The sequence below is a fragment of the Equus przewalskii genome, chromosome 30, assembly GCF_037783145.1.
Source record: "Equus przewalskii isolate Varuska chromosome 30, EquPr2, whole genome shotgun sequence".
Classification (NCBI taxonomy): Eukaryota; Metazoa; Chordata; class Mammalia; order Perissodactyla; family Equidae; genus Equus; species Equus przewalskii.
The window spans coordinates 32,033,636-32,050,943 of NC_091860.1; the positions used below are offsets into that span (position 1 = coordinate 32,033,636).

The window sequence follows — 17,308 nt, forward strand, 5'->3', positions numbered from 1 at the left end:
TCTGCTGGAATTGTGTGAGTGGCCCAGGAGCGGTAGAGGGGCCTGAACCTTAGAGCCAGGAGGCAACCTGTAGACCACTTATGAAGATGACTTTCTTCAAGGAAATACTCTGCACATGTGGACTGGATTTTAAGTGTGGTTTGCTTCTTTGTCTGCACACATCTGCTCACATGATTTCCTCTCATCTCCCCTGTTAGTTTGTGAACTTGTTGAGTTGGTTCCTTTGTGTCTTTGTCCAGTGCTGGTAATGAGGGCTCAGAAAGTTAGGGTTCTGAGCGGGAGCTGGCACCAGTGCACATGGAGGCTGTCAACGAGAACTCAGACAGTTCTGTGACACCTCTACACCTTTCATGGAATCCCTCATGTGGGTCAGTTCAGAGTGTTTTATTTTTTTCCATCTGGACTTAAATCTTCTTTCAAGGAGAAACTATGTCTGTCTTGTCTTTATATCTCCTAATGTATAATATTTTTAAGAGTTGAATAAGTATAAATAAGTGGGTGAATAAATGATATATATCATAAGGAGGAAAATTTAAACCAAGAGTTACATGGCTATAATGGACTGGTTAAATATTTACATTAATATAATGAATTTCGTTTTAAAAAAACAAGGAGCTTTTGTTTATGGGGTCTTTCCGTTTTCCATAGCACTTATTGCTTGCATCTTACCACTGCTGTTTAGTGGTAGGGAAGGTTCATCGTCCCTTCAACAGATAGGGAGACTGAGGGACAGGCCTTAGTGCATGTCTCAGCACATGTAGCTAATCGGTGAGGTTAGGGCCTATGATCTGGCTCTTGGAGTTCATGCTTGTGCCCTTTTTAACAAAACAGGTCCCTCTCTTTCATTGTCACCTTAAAAATAAGCTTTTCCCCCTTCTAATCATTGTAGTATATCGGTTAATTTAAGTTATCAAAAGTGACTGCTTTCAGACTTCTGCTTATCATAACACAAATAGTAAATAGTTGTTTAAAAGTTTATATCCTGGGCCAGCCCAGTGGCGCAGCGGTTAAGTTCGCACGTTCTGCTTTGGCGGCCCGGGTTTTGCTGGTTCAGATCCCAGGTGCGGACATGGCACCGCTTGGCAAGCCATGCTGTGGCAGGCGTCCCACATATAAACTGGAGGAAGATGGGCACATCCTACATATAAAGTAGAGGAAAATGGGCACGGATGTTAGCTCAGGGTCAGTCTTCCTCAGCAAAAAAGAGGAGGATTGGCAGCAGATGTTAGCTCAGGGTTAATCTTCCTCAAAAAAAAAAGGTTTATATCCTGCTTTGTTTTAAAAAGGAGCCAAGGTGGATGCTAAATTATTTGTTTTAGTTTTCTTGGTAGAATATTTATGTTTCTTCTTCTTTTTAGTGTCTAAAATCCTGGGTGAAGAAATGATTAATGCTTCAATAAAGAATTAGTCTGGAAACAAATACTATTGTGATATTAACCTTTACTTCATGGTTTAATTTCACAGAAATTCATCATACTTTATTCTGTTGAATTATATGAAATTGCCAATATGTAACTGTGTTGACTTACAAAATGGCAGTTTCATACGATTTAACCTAATATGTGATACTTTCATTACAAAAGAGAAAAAAGGCTTCCCTTGTGGGAGAAATGGGAACCAATAAAAAATTGAAGTGTTCTGTTCAGGGGACTCTAAGTGACAGATAAATCTGTGAGAGAAGCAGCAGCTGTATGCTGTTTTCCTTTTGTTTTAAAATTTAGGGAAAGGAAGATGCAGTTGAGTTCAGTTCAACAAGTGTTTCAGTTTGTTCTCTGAGGTGTCAGTTGACTCACCTGGGATGTGGTTGGACTCTGTTCAGGAGCCTAGTGTGACAAGAGCTTACCTGAGCTGCTGTGGCAGGTAGTGGGATGGTGTCTTTAAAAGTAGACAGGTTCAGAATGTACCTCCCAACTTTTTTCTTAGACTTGAAGCCTTGCACAGTCATCTGAAAGGCATGTTGAGAACAGCTGAGCTGTGTCACTGGGGCACCTATGTGTGCCCTCCTGAGGTGCATGTGCACTTGTTGATGTGCGACACTCTCTGCAGAGGGAGCAGTCACACGTGGTCCTTCCTCAGATGGGGGAAGCAGTTCAGGCTGGATTGGTCTTGTCATATCTGTTAAAGGAAGGTTTCCAAAAAAGGTAAAACTGTGGCTCATGCAGATATAAAATGAACGCATGTTGAAGATTTTATTAAGTTATTAAAACCAGTAAGATCTGCACCCAGTTCAAAGGGGATGTCAGAGAAACACCAGCTTGTGTGGAGTAGAGTGGGAATCAGTGAGCAAGTGGATGGAAGCTGACTTTCCCGAGGAGGAGGACTGCCCCCTCCGCTGGACAGAACTCATTTGCGTGTCTACGGCAGGACTTAGTGAATGTTGCTCTGGGGCATCTACAGTGCACAGAGCTGCGAATTGCTCCCCTGACCTGCGGGTCAGCACACTGTGGCTCTGGTTTGGACTCATGCTCGCTTGCCTGTTGTTCGGGGCAGCTGCACCTACAGACCTGGCAGTTGAGGGATGACAGAATGGGGAGCATTGGGCAAAACTCTTGCTGGTTGGTTCTGCCCACACTGGGATTCTCTACTGCTTCCGGTAGAGGTGGAGTGAGCAGGTGTGGACACTCTGGAGAGCGCTGGTCTGAGGCAGGAAGCTCCCGGGCAGTGACCACCTACACCCTCCCTGGTGGGAGTGAACCTGCACACCGCCAGCACGTGCCCTGTCGCCTTGGTTGCTCCTGACTCCACACTGGGATCAGGCGTTCACTCTGTGTGTCTGCTCTCTCAGAGAGGTACTTCTGTCCAGGTGGCAGCTTTTGGTGCTCTAGACCAGAATCCGCAATGTAGCCACAGCCTGTTTTTGTAACTAAAGCTTTATGGAGACACAGCCTGCATTTTCGAACTGCAAAGGCAGAGTTGGGTGATAGGGACGACGCTTTGTGGCCTTTGAAGCCAAAATACTTATTCTCTGGCCCTTTATAGAGAAGGCTGCATTTCCTGCTCTCAGCGTCATGGGTCTCCTTGAAGCCCAGGCTTTTCCTGCACATCACAGCAAGCACAGCGAGTGAAGAGCATTCTGCACGTTTCTCTCTGCTTGTCTCTCAGAGTCCAGTCTTTAAAACAGATTTTTATATCTTAAAACACAGAATCCCGCAATCCTGTGGCACTAGCTTTTTCTGCCCTCCTTACTGTTATATAAGTCCATGTGACGTAGACACAGCCCATCCACAGGGCATATTCTGAGAAATGCCCTGTGCTATCCCCAGGTGCTTCCTGGAAGAGCCCTCTACCTCTTGGGCCTGGAGTCGGACACAAGTGTCTCGGACACTGACTGCTGCTCCTTGGAGGCCTCTCAAGGCTGGCGGTGCCCCAGCCCTGGGTGAGCGCAGGCTGGACACATGTCTGTGCTTTCTTGGCTGGGCATTACAACACACTAGGTGGTTTCCATAGTGTGTATATGTATACACGTGCATGTGCACAGACACACAGTACGGGTGTTCGGGGTGATGTCAGCAAGGCATATCAGCATGGAGCTTTAGAAAAGGCCCTGTGAGGAGTGGGAAGTGGAAGCCTGGACCTTAATCAAGCAGTGGCTCCTGAGACAGGAAACTATTGTGAGGAGCAGTAGACGACAGGCCCCGTGTTTCTCTCAGGCCTGCGTTACCTTCCTCTGGACTGGGCTGAGTCACTCCATGGCAGCACGATGACCCTGTTGGTCGTTGCTTCTGAGATGGCTGCCTCCTCACTTTCCAAAGGTTCCTTTTCCAGGGCTGTTGAGTGATCAAGCTTGGCCCAGTCTGTGGCCTGCCACAATGTGTTTGGCAGCCGTAATCAAGTTGAGGAGTTTTCAGGTGATTTACTTATTTCAGATAAAAATTAGAGCAGTTTTAAAGTTGGTTCTGTAAGGACAGCCCTCCTAGTCGACTTCTAGGATGTTTCCTAGGCTGGGAAGTAAAAGAGTGGGGCTCCCTGGGGGCCTCTTCAGAGGCGGTCCTGCAGGTGGTCCCTGCATGTCCAGGTAGGAAAGGAGAGGGTGCTGGCTCAGAGGACACCCGCCATCCCTAAAGGAGGCTTTCGAGGCTTTATGCCTCTGGAGACTTAACTTCCTGATACCATCTTCCCAAGTATTCGTGCATCGAATCTCTAATATGCTTTTGGGTGCTAGAACTTAAATATAGCAATAAATGCCTCTGTCCAAATCATTCTGGTAATTTTTTGTTCGATGCCTTGAAGGCAGTTGTTGGCTGAATTAGCATTTCTTGTGACTTCTCTGTGTTCAGGATACACCTAGTTCTTTACCCTCAGGGGGGAAGCTGAAATTTTAGGGGAGATGGCAGTGTTTCTAGTGTCTTGGGAACAGAAATTACTTATGCATGAGGATAGACCAGGCTGCACTGGGCCCGCAAACAGACCCCAACATCTCGCAGCATCCCTCATGTGCATAGGGTGGAATAGGTGCCTTCCTGGGGTGGCTCAGCGTCCCAGGGACACTTCATCCATGATTCTAAGTACCATGGGGGTCTCCAGGTCACTCAAGAGGATGAGTAGATTGGGGTCAGGCACCAATGCTGCAGATGCTGCAGCCTGGACAAGATGCTCCATCTTCCCAGTCACAGCTTCCTGGCGAGACCCAGTGTATGGTGGCAGCTAACAGCAGAGTCTGGGAAATGTAGGGGCACATCAACATTCAGAGAGTGGTGGGCATCCCCCCTACCCCATTCCCACACCTGCCTTGGCTGGACTGAGGAACTGCCCCCTCACCCAGTCACTCAAGCATTCAGGTCGATGGCAGCTAGAGATGGACAGAGCAGTGAACGGAGTACCTCTGGTGTTAGAGATGTCCAGGCAAGGTCCTGGGCGTGAGCACCACACCAGCCCAGGGCCAGCATGCGCTCTGTGCCTGTGTAGACGAGACCTGCCTGTAGGAGAGGCAAACTCCAGTGGCTGTCAGGGTGTGACGTTGCTGATGTGACATCTCAGGCCCAGCACATATCCTCTTGTCTTAGGACACATTCTCTCTCCTCCTCCTAGCCCGTCTCCATCTCCGTGGCCACTGTAAAGTCAATCCTGGGAAGTGAAATTACTAAATACTTTTGTCAATATGTGAAAAAAATTCATAAAACCTCTTTAAAACACTAACAAAATCCTTGTATTGTATGTATGCTGCAATGCTAAATTCGTCATTCTAGATCACCAGCTTAGGTTTAAGGGTCTGTGGGGACAAAGTGACAGAATACCCATCTGCTGTCTGGCGTTGACTTTTGCAGATGGGCCTGGGTCTTGGGAGTAGCCAGCCCTCCTTCTCTGGGTGCGTCTCCCCCGGGCTGCCCTCCTCATGTCAGCGCCCAGATGGAAATGGGGCTGTGCAGCCAGGGCCTCCGCTATGTGGCCCCAGGCTTCTTTGACCGGGCCTGTGCTGAGCCCAGCTGTGTCAAGGCCTGTGGTAGTTCTATCCTTGACGCTGTGAGCCACAGTTTCCCTACCTGTGTAGTAAAGATTGAACAACAGGACCCGGAAGGTCAGCTGTGAGGCAACACGAGAGCCCTACTTGGGTTTCAGAATGACAGACTTCAGTGCACGGAGCCAAGTGACCTTGGCTGACCATGAGAGAACGTGGGACGGCTCAGCCTGCCTGGCCTCTGCAGGTGTCCCAACCTGTTGTGGGAGCCATAGGACCAGCGGGACGAGCCTTGTGTCGGTCATCCTTCACTGGGCTTTGGGGCAACAGGATAGGAAGGCTGCTTCCGACAAGCACTGTCACTTTTTTTTTTTTTTTAAAGATTTTATTTTTTCCTTTTTCTCCCCAAAGCCCCCCAGTACATAGTTGTATATTCTTTGTTGTGGGTCCTTCTAGTTGTGGCATGTGGGACGCTGCCTCAGCGTGGTTTGATGAGCAGTGTCATGTCCACGCCCAGGATTCGAACCAACGAAACACTGGGCCGCCTGCAGCGGAGCGCGCGAACTTAACCGCTCGGCCACGGGGCCAGCCCCAAGCACTGTCACTTTTGATGCACACCATGCTTCTGTCCTTAACAGAGAGACGAAGCAGGAGTTCACTGTGTGGGTTCAGAGCATGGAGACATGCAACTGCAATTTGCGTGCACCTGGGTTAAGAAGTCACTGCTTTGGGGTTAAAAAGTTACTGTTTTACGTAAGGGATTTTACAGTTTCTGGACTTTTTTTCCTGTTAAATTTTTTTTGCTTTTTTGAGTAATATATTAACTCACTTATTACTCATTGAATAGTCTGTTCACTGTGATAGCTTGTAATAATTAAAAAAAAAATGCTGGGCTTTGTTCCACCAAACTGGGGGCAGGGCAATAAAAGTATGGATGGTCTTGTTTTGAAATGTCTTCGTGCCCTGACATCAGGACTCTGCCTGCTTTGTTCTAGGGAGATGTGAGACCAGATAGAGGATTGGTTTGCCAGGGTAGCGGGAGGAATGAGAGTGTGAGTTGCTCTGTAAGGGAGCTGGAGGATGCCCCTTCCTCACCCACAGCCTGCACTGGAGGGACCCCAGCTGCAGAACACGTCTTAGTGCCTGAGACTTGCTGGGTCCGGCCTGAGTCCGTGGAATCCCCAGGGTTGTTTGTTCACAGTGGTGCTGTTCACAGCACGCTCCACTCCATGCTCGTCCCCTTGGCCTGTGTACAGTGGATGCTGCAGCAGCGTGACTGACTGCTCTGGTAGCAGACCCCACATCGCTGCTGCCGTTCTCATGGACAACTCTCCAGAGGGAGATGAGTGGTGGTGAGCTCACATTCCTACTTTCCAACCTGGTTGATGTGCTGTGCTGGGAACAGGCTCTGAGACCCGTGTCCCTGTTCAGACTCATCATATATATTGCTGGCACTTGATGTGGATAGTCACCAACATCAGTGTCTGAAAATCGTGTGAGAGTCAGTGAAGCTCACTGCAAACCCACCCTGATGGCTGGATTTCTCCAAAGGTGGAGGGGTCTCAGTGCTTTCAGCTGGCCTCTGGTTTCCTGATACCTGTTTGTGGTCACATGCCTCCCTTGTAGTTTTAACCCTTTGTGGAGAACAAGCTGTGTGCTACATCCCTGCCTTACCCTGTCAGGCAGTTAAGCCAGTTTTCTCAGAAGCCCTTCCAGAGAACTGCAGCCCATCCAGCCTGGATCCAAGAGGGGTCGTGGGTGCTTGCTGGCCAGGGTTCCCATGTGCTCCTGTCCCTGAAGCCCCTGCACAGGGGTCAGTGGCCTGTGCCCTGATTGCCCCCAGCCCCATTTGCTCAGAAGGCTCCCTCTTCCAAGTCCTGGCTACCTCTCCACGGCAGCGCCAAAGTAGCCAACTCTCGGGAAGTACAGATGACTGGCAGGGTGACATTTAGGGATATGTATGGGGCAGACATCCCCCATGCCTTCCATGCCACCAGATGTTGAAGCCCAGATGATGCAGGATTCTGTCTGTTGCAGTGTCAGCACCATCGAGCAGTGTAAATACAGCTTGACCCCTGGAAGGCCAGGTTCAAGGCCCTGCCTTGGGGTCTAGTACTTGCGTGACCTTGAGAAAGTACCTGATCTTTTGAACTTAAGTTTTCTTAATTCCTAGGTGAGGACAATATTGTGTGCCTTTCCCAGTGGTGTCAAGAGAGATTGAGAACGTTGTATTCAGAAGCACTTAGTACTCAGGAATGACGCCACTGGCCTCCCCACGTCCTTGTGTCTTAAATTGTCTGTGTTCAGATAGCCCATGCTGGGCATGTTGCAGAGTAAAAGGAGAAGTTTCACGATGGGTTGTACAATACCTGATAGATTTTTTCCCTCATGTAAGTGTTTTGGACACAAGAATTTATAGAACTTGTGCAGAGAAGAAAGGGCTCTTGTGGGGGGGAAAAGTATTGTTTATCAACAGTTGACATGATACAGAATCTTTATGCTTTCCACTCTCTCCATTTCTGGTTATTCCCTTACAAAACACAGCAGGAACTGTGTTTTAAGTTACTATACACTGTCCACTCTGCTAGTCATCTTTAACAGATTCTGTAATACGCTTTTAAGGATTTATGTAAGCTACTTTGTAAAAATGAATTGGGATGATGAATTGAACCAGGAAAACAGTGAACAATCCTTGGACTGGTGAGCCTCGATTCCTGAGGCCAGTTGTTGGTCATTGACACACACAGTGTGTGGGACTCCTACAGAGAGCTTTGACTCTGCTGCAGAAAGTAGACCCTGTTGTGCATTTTGTCTCAGTTCCTTCGGAAAACATTGAGTGGCTCCCCTCTACATGCCAGGCTCTGAGTTGACCCTGGGAGTTCAAAGGTGAATGAAACAGAGGCAGACAACTAAAATGCAGTGCAGTAGGGCTGTTGTAATAGAAAGATACAGGGAGTAGGCTGTATTTCTTCAGCACTCACTGTGTTCAGGCAGCGCCCTCCCCATAATCTTTCAAATCTGTGTGGAAACTAGATGAGGAAACTGGAAGAGTTGAAGGACCTTGCCCAGGGCGGTCAGCCTGCAAGTGGCAGAGCTGATTTGAGTTCTTTTAGACTCTTGCTGCAAGAATCTAAAGAGGGAGCTCAGAGGAGAGGTTCCTCACTTTGCTGGAGCTGATCCATCAAGAGAGGATGGGCCTTTTCCAAGCATCAGAGTAGGGTAGCATGTTCCAGGGTGAGGGTTCGAGGAATGAGGAGAGAGAGTGGGGTGCACTGAGTAAGGAGAGAAAGTGGGTGCACTCAGGAGAGGGAGTGGGGTGCACTGAGTAAGGAGAGAGAGTAGGGTGCATTCTGAATGAGAGAGAGAAGGTAGATTCTGGGTGAGGCATCACGGGGGGTAGTGGAGAGTGGTTCTTGTTGGGGAGACAGTAAGGACAAGATGTGCTGGCAGTTGGACTTTATCCTATAAATGAGGAGCCGTTTAAATGGTTTAAGCCCGGCAAAGGACAGTTTGAGTTTCACTGAAGAAAGATGATTTTGGTGACAGATGGAGGGCTTTGTCTACAGGATGGTTCTGAATAGTAGACTTCTGAAATAAAGTAGGCAAGAGATGATGAAGGGCAAACGGGAGGTTGTGAGTTTAGAGAGGAGGGGATGGGCTGAGAGATACTCAGAAGGTGAAATTAATGGGAATTTGTGGTGACTTGAGGGTCTTGGAAAAGAATACTAAAGGAGTAAGACTGACTTTCCTTCTTCCAATTTGGAGTGATTGGTTAGATGATAGTATCGTTTTCAATAAGGAGGATTGGAATTAGGGATTTGGGGGAGGCAATGAAGGAAATAATGAGTTTTGTTTGGGGGAAGTTGTGTTTGAGGTTTAGGGGGCATCCCAGGTAGGAATGCCCAGTGAGATACAGGCGAAGTGACCAGAGTGGAAGAGGGTGCTTTGAAATCCTGCTGGGAAAACACGTAAATCAGGACACTGGGCAAACACATTCTTACAGTCACCCTAGATGTGGGTGTCTTTGGGGTTGGAAAATGGAGATTTCTGAGTCCTTAGGATAGAATTGGGCCAAGACAAGGATAAGACCACTCAGTTGGAGTTGTTGAATGAGGAAGGGCAAAGGATGGAAACCTATAAGAACATGGGATTGGCTAAGAAGGAAAATCGACAGAGGAAATAGAAGCCCTTAAAGACCCCAGTGACTATGGGATTCAAAGGCTAAACAGAACAATTTAAAGTTGCTCTTAGATTTTTACATGATTTATAGAGATATAGTGAGGCAAAAAGAGCTAGTCAGTTTATCACAACTTGAAAATTGTAATTTTTAAATCACCATATACTTTTCAAGGAAACTTCTATGATAGATGAATTCCATCTAGTAAGTTCCTTTAATAAAATTAAAATATGATTTGCTTTATCCCAATTGATACCTATAGCTCTAGTTTATTTGGGTTTCACTGCTGTAGATTATTGCATTATGTGAGCATGTCATAATTCATCCATTTTCATATTGATGGGCATTTGGATTTACTTGGCGTGTGTGTGTCTATTCAAGGCTTCAGTTTGTCAGGATTTCTTTGTAGAAGATAAGAATATTATGATAACATTGTCTGCCATTGAACCAACATGAACTCTGACTGTAGTCATACAAAAAGACTGTTAGATTTTATTGATAATACATAGAACCATTTTCTTATCAAATACATACAAATGTAGACCCTAACATCATCCAAATGGCTCCTCAGATTTTAAATTTGCTTACTTTATTAATATCTCTACTAATTGAGCAAATGTATTAGTTACACAGAAATCTAAGAATGTAAAGTTACACATTTAGAACTGAAAGAAACTGCATTTTAATTAATACCCCAACTATATCGCCATGAATGTTTTTTCTTCTTCTTACATGACCACTGTGTTCTTTACTTGAAATGTGAAATTATATTTGAATATAGTTTCCTAGCCCTGCTCTTAGACTGGCACATAGTTCTTCAGTGTAAATGTAAAAATGTATTTCATGAGAACATTCGCCATTTGTGGAACATAATTTCCCCAGTAAGCAGCTTGCTGTAGATCTCTACTTACTTTTCTTCCACTCAAGTCACCTTCAGCATATAGGGGATTAGGGAACAATGGTGGGTTTCTGACTCAGGTCCCTATTTCATTGTTTTAAAGTTCTTAAATGTGGAGGAGGCTGGGAATATGAAGAATATTGAGGCCTCTTTCTGTTTCCACCTAAAATTTTTATTTGAAAGTATTTTTGCTTTGATATTTCTCATATTTCTGTTTCGTGGGCTTTGTGCTTATATCTACTCAGAAGGTAAATAACTCATAAGGCAAATAAATGAAAAGGGAAATTTTATTCAGTCACCTACATGACTTTATTTGCCAGGCTCAAATCAAGTGGGTATTTGGAAGCTTCTGTGCACAATGATGATTTTTTTTGTTTTTGAAAATAATTTTTGGTTTTATGTTATCCAAATAGGTAACTATCTGGTGGTTCTGTCTGGAAAAATACAGCCGTGAAACTGGTTTTAAAAAATGCAGAGGTGGGTGTGAGAGGTTGGCTTACAAATTATATCAGTAATGGAAAAGTGCCAGCATCTCTGATAAATGTAGCTAAGTATTTCATTTTTAGTGACAAAATGCGTGGAATCCGTGTTGTAGTGTTGACCTTGACAGGTGAAAGGTAAGAATGGATACTTTGTTCAGCTCAAGCTGTCGACCATTCATAGATGATTTTCGTGCTTCCCTTTGAGCACAGAGTAGGGATTCTGTGGCTAAGGTGAATTAGCAGGCTCAGTGAAGAAAGAACAGCTGCGGGTCCTGGTGCATCCAGCCAGTCAAGAGGCCATTTCCTTCCATCTCAGGTTCTGCACGTGCATTGTGACTGTATAAGCTGACTCTCCTCAAGTGACCATGTGTGTGGGGCCCCCCTGAGGGGCAGAGAGCAGGTCACTGAGCACCCAGAATAGGACAGGCGAGGACTGGGGCACTAAAGGCCGCGAGCCTTTACTCCTGGGGGCGAGGGAGTTTCTGAAAGATTACACTGTCCAGACCAGTTGAGCAGGAGGAGAAGAAAGATGGCGTTGGTTTTCCACCACCCTCTCCTCCGGGATCCGGGGAGCTGGAGAGGAGACTCTGCCTGCTCAGAGTTTGTCCTGGGCACCAGGTCTGCACTCGTAGCTCTGAAGGAGGCAGGGCAGTGCTGACAGTCTCCTGCGCCTTTCACGACACTGAAAATTTGCTTCATATTAAGCCAGTTTCCTAAAGGGGTCAGGTTCTTGAGTTACAAGAGTTAATTTCTTCCCTTCTGTCATCCTTTTTGACCAGTTTATCAACCATATGTGAAAAGCCAGACACGTTAATTTGTGTCCATAATTGCTGTTTAATTTGCCAGAATAGTTCTCTCTCACTCTTGACTGTTTACAAAAATTTAATCCTTCACAGAATGAGGATATGTCATCATTGGACACAAGACACATGTCGAAAGACCATTGGTTTGGGAATCACATTAATTTTACCTTATACCTCAACAGTGAAGATTTATGGTTAGATAAGGAGATCTCTGAAATCTTGCCCAGCTTAAAGAATTTTGTGAATTTTGTTTTAGGCCACTTTAGGTGGAAGGAAAAGATGCATAAAGAACATCTTTGATGCCGTGCCGTTAATTCATTGGAATGAATATATAATTTTCCTTGGTGGCCCTTTCGAAAGGAATGGCACTTTGAAGACATTTTGGTGTGTTTGTTACCCAGATGTGACAACTGTGTGTGGGTTTTGCAGAGGGTCAGCGTATCATGCTGCACTGTTTCGTGGTGGTGGGTACAGAGGATCTAGCAGATTAATGTTTTGACAGCAGTTAATTGTGCATGTTGATGTGTGTGTGTTTTACTGCCTTAAGGTGGGAATGTTTCTCCTCTAATAAACACTTCATCAAAATGATTGCTGCCAGATATTTGATTCTTATTTAGTAGAGTTTCCAGGTTCCTTCTTTCTATTTTTGTTTTTTTTTTAAGATTTTATTTTTTCTTTTTTCTCCCCAAAGCTCCCAGTACATAGTTGTATATTCTTCGTTGTGGGTTCTTCTAGTTGTGGTATGTGGGATGCTGCCTCAGCGTGGTTTGATGAGCAGTGCCATGTCCGCGCCCAGGATTCGAACCAACGAAACACTGGGCCGCCTGCAGCGGAGCACGCGAACTTAACCACTCGGCCACGGGGCCAGCCCCCCTTCTCTTTCTATTTTTAATTTGATTTCTAGTTCTCTGAAGGCAAAGAGATGGAAAATGCGAACCCATCTACCTCACAGGGACCGAATGCTACAATAGGAATAGAAGAGTCTCTTCCTAGCTCTGTATTTGTTTCAAGACTGTAGAAAACTCTTCTCTTGATCCATCAGGGTGTGAGTAACATGAATTACCTTGTTTAATCTAAATGTGAATGGATCGAAGCTGGCATGTGTATTGTTTATGACTTACTAGATTTTAAAGGAGTATGTGCCTCCAAAGAGAGCATCAAAGTTCTGCATTGAACGTCTTGGGTTAAAAGGAGCTGTGGGGCCTTGGGTCACTGAGGGTCATTACCAAGGTAAGATGATGACTGTGGGCATTAATTCCAGGCTTTCCAGGGCTTAATATCAGAGCTTGTGGGCTTGTAAGAACCTCAGTTTTTTTTATTTGTCCAGAAGATTGGCCCTGAGCTAACATCTAGTGCCAGTTTTCCTTTTTTTTTTTCTCCCCAAAGCCCTAGTACATAGTTGTGTATCCTAGTTGTAAGTCATTCTAGTTCTTCTACGTGGGATGCTGCGACAGCATTGCTTCATGAGTGGTGTGTAGGCCCAGGATCCAAACCGGTGAACCCCAGGCCACCAAAGCGGAGTGCATGAACTTAACCACCTGGCCGTGGGGGCAGCCCCAGAACCTTGTATTTTGAGACACAGTGCATCCACTTGAGGCACTGCATTATTCTTGACTATTTTAGACCTTTATTTTGCACCGTGCACTGCTTTTATGTCTCCCCCAATAATTACGTACTTTTCTTGCTCTTGATCCACTATTCGAGCCCTCTTGTGAATGGACTTAAGAGGCTGTCTGGTCTGAGGCCTTCATTTGGTGGGCCCTGCTGCCACCAATCTGTTCCCATTCAATTTAATGCATCTCACTATGGTTTATAAGGTTGTTCTCAGGACCTACCATTTAGAGAGAGTGTGTCTGCTTTTCCTGCAGATTGGATAGCTACCTCAGGGTCATTCTACTGGTATGGAAACCACCCCCAGTTTTTCACCTCTTTGTACTGTACCTTGAAGGCATTTGTTGTCCAGTCAGTGTTAGGCCAACCATCTTAATCTGAGTATATGTTCATATTATAATTACAATTAAAAGATTTTTAGTAGTTCTTTATGAATTTTATTGTGGTATTAAATTGTTGGAGTTTTCCATGGAGAATCTTGTTCCACAATGATAGCCTTTGGAAGCTATTTCAAAATGAATTGCTTTTCCTTAAATGTATCAAGTGTTATATGTGTATTGGCCTGGGATCTGTTAAAGCATTTATCTTTCAGGGCTGTGCTGCTTCACACTTCCTTACAAGAAGAAAAATGTCATACAGAGTATTATTAGTTTGCTTTTGCTTCCAGACAAAATTATTTTTTTCCACAAGGAGACATTTGCTAATGTAAGTAGTAAATTATAATATGCTTGAGATAGAACATGGATCAATAGACAGAGAAGAGAGTCCAGAAATCGAGCTACACAAATATGGCCATCGATTTTTGACAGGGTGCAAAAGAAATTCAATGGAAAATGGTTACTCTTTTCAACAAACGGTGCTGGAAGCATTACACATCTATATGCAAAAAAATGAAAAAACCTTAGACAAAAGTTAACTCTGACCAGATCATACTTCTGAATGTAAAATGTAAAACTATAAAACTTCTGGAAGAAAACATAGGAGAAACTCTTCTTGACCTGAGGTTAGGCAAAAAGTTCTTAGACATAATATTGTGATTCATAAAAGAAAGAAATAAATGGAGTTCATCAAAATTAAAAACTTTTGCTCTGCAAAAGACACAGTTAAGGAAAAATAAGACAAAGTGCATACTGGGAGAAAATCTTTGCAAATCACATCTCCTACAAAGGGCTTATATCCAGAATATACAAAGGACTCAAAAATTCAATACTAAGAAAACAAGCAACTTAATTTAAAAGTGGGCAAAAGACTTGAACATATGCTTCATTGAAAAAGGATGAAAGATGGCAGATAAGCATATGAACTACTCAACATTGCTAATCCTACTGAAATGCAAATTACAACCATGATGAGCTGCTGTTACACATCTATTAGAATGGCTAACACAAAAACACTGACAATACTAAGTGCTGACAAGGATGGGAGCAACTGGAACTCTTGTATACTGCTAGTGGAAATTCAGAATGTGCAGCCACTCTGGAATATAGCTTGGCAGTTTCTTACAAAAGTAAACATACCCTTAACACTTGACCCAGCAGTCCTGTTCCTGGGTATTTTAGCCTAGAGAACTGAAACCTGAAGTTCCACAAAGACCTGTACTTAAATGTTTATAGCAGCTCCATTTATAGTTGCCAGAAATAGGTGAATAGATATGCGAACTGTCATACATTCGTACCATGAAATACTACTCAGCAGTAAAAACAAACAAATTGTTGATATACATGGGAGCTTGGATGATGCTCAAAGGCATTATGCTGAGTAAAAGAAGCTAGTCTCAAAAGATTACATTCTGTAAAATTCCATTCATATGAAACTCTGGAAAAGACAGAACCATAGGAATGGGGAACAGATAGGTGGTTGTTGGAGGCAACTCTGCTCTCTGTTTCTGTGAGTTTGGCTATTTTAGATTCCACATATAGATGAGAACATAAAGTATTTGCCTTTCTTTGTCTGACTTATTTCACTTAGCATAATGCCCTCAAGGTCCATCTATGTTGTCACAAATGATAGGATGTCCTTTTTTATGGCTGGAAGATATTCCATTGTATATATATACACCACATCTTCTTTATCTATTTGTTCATCAAAGGACTCTTAGGTTGTTTCATGTCTTGGCTATTGTGAATAATGCTGCAGTGAACATGGGAGTGCACATAGCTCTTCAACATCCTGTTTTCATTTCCTTTGGATAAATACCCAGAAGTGGGATTGTGGATCTTACAGTAGTTCGATTTTTTATTTTTTGAGGAACCTCCTCCATACTGTTTTCCATAGTGACTGCACCAATTTGCATTCACACCAATACTGCACAAGGGTTCCCTTTTTCCACATCCTCTCCAACACTTATTTCTTATCTTTTTGATAATAGCCATTTAACAGGTGTAAGGTGATATCTCATTGTGGTTTTGATTTGCATTTACATGATGATTCATGATGTTGAGCACCTTTTCATGTACCTTTGGCCATTTGTATGTCTTTGGGAAAGTGTTCAGATCCTCTGCCCATTTTTTAATTGGATTATTTGTTTTTTTGCTATTGAGTTATATGAGTTCCTTATATATTTTGGATATTAACTCCTTATTAGATGGATGATGTGCAAGTATTTTCTCTCATTCCGTAGGTAGCATTTTCATTTTGCTGATTCTTTCGTTGTGTAGAATATTTCTAGTTTGACACAATCTCACTTGTTTATTTTTGCTTTTGTTGCTTGTGCTTTTGGTGTCATAGCCAAAAAATTATTACCAAGACCCTTGTCAAGGAGCTTTTTTCTGTGTTTTCTTTTAGGAGTTTTACAGTGTTGGGTCTTATATTTAAGTCTTTAATCTACTTCAGGTTAATTTATGTGAGCGATGTAAGATAGTGGTCCAATTTCATTTTTCTATGCGTGGCTATCTGGTTTTCTCAGCATCTCCTTTCCCCATTGAGTCAAATATTGACTCCTTAGTCAAATGTTGGTTGACTGTAAATGCAGGGATTTATTTCTGGGCTTTCAATTCTGTTTCATTGGTCTGTGTGTCTGCTTTTATGCCCGGACCACGCTATTTTGATTACTATAGCTTTGTAATAAAGTTTGAAATCAGGAAGTGTGATGCCTCCAGCTTTGTTGTCTCATAATTTCTTTGGCTATTTGCAGTCTTTTGTGGTTCTATACAAATTTGGGGACTTTTTTTTCTATTTCTGTGAAAAATGCTTTGGAATTTTGATAGGGATTGCATTGAATCTATAGATGGCTTTGGGTAGTATGGACATTGTAACGATATTCTTGTGATCCATGAACATGGGATATCTTTCCATTTATTTGTGTCTTCAGTTTCTTCCATCAGTGTGTTATAACTTTCAGGCTTGACGTTTTTTGACTTGACATAAAATGGAATTCATAATGATTATTTTTTCTTTTTTCTGGAGTCTTAGTAGATAGGGAAGACAGTATAGTAAAAGCTAATTTTAAAACAAATTTTAAACAGCAATAGTTCTAGGAAAAGTTACCTTAAATTGCTTTTTGAAAAAAGTTTCCTTAATATAACTTTGTGTTGTTTTATTTTTATGTTTTCATGTAGTGAATTAAAAGAAAAGCCATAAATATGGATGAGGGGTATAGAGTAGGGCAACTTAAAGGATGCAGCTAGCCCAGTGGTCTGAAGTTATTATGTAAACCTAACTTTCTAGCTGGAAGGGGCTCTTGTCAGTGGATGTGGGCTGGGGGCAACAGCCTCTTATAGGTTGCAGGCACGTGGCTTTGGAGGGAGCCCGTAGGTGCTGGGCCCTTTACCAGGAGGCCTCAGGCCCGCAGCTGGAGGAATCTAAACGTCCCAGGCACACTTGTGGGTCTCACGATCCTCAGCACCTTGGCTCTTCCCTGGCAGTGGCCCAGGTTTTTTGGTTTTGCGTGTCTGGATCTGCCTCCTGGGAGGATCTCTTCCTCTCTGTACTTAAGGGCCTTTC

At 43.9% G+C, this 17,308-nt stretch overlaps 1 protein-coding gene across 17 annotated transcripts in view; it reads left to right on the plus strand.

Annotated features, from left to right (window-relative positions):
• DIP2C (disco interacting protein 2 homolog C) overlaps nt 1–17,308 on the plus strand; it is a 469,882-nt gene that overhangs the window by 96,237 nt on the left and 356,337 nt on the right. The gene's annotated exons all lie outside the window — the stretch shown is intronic.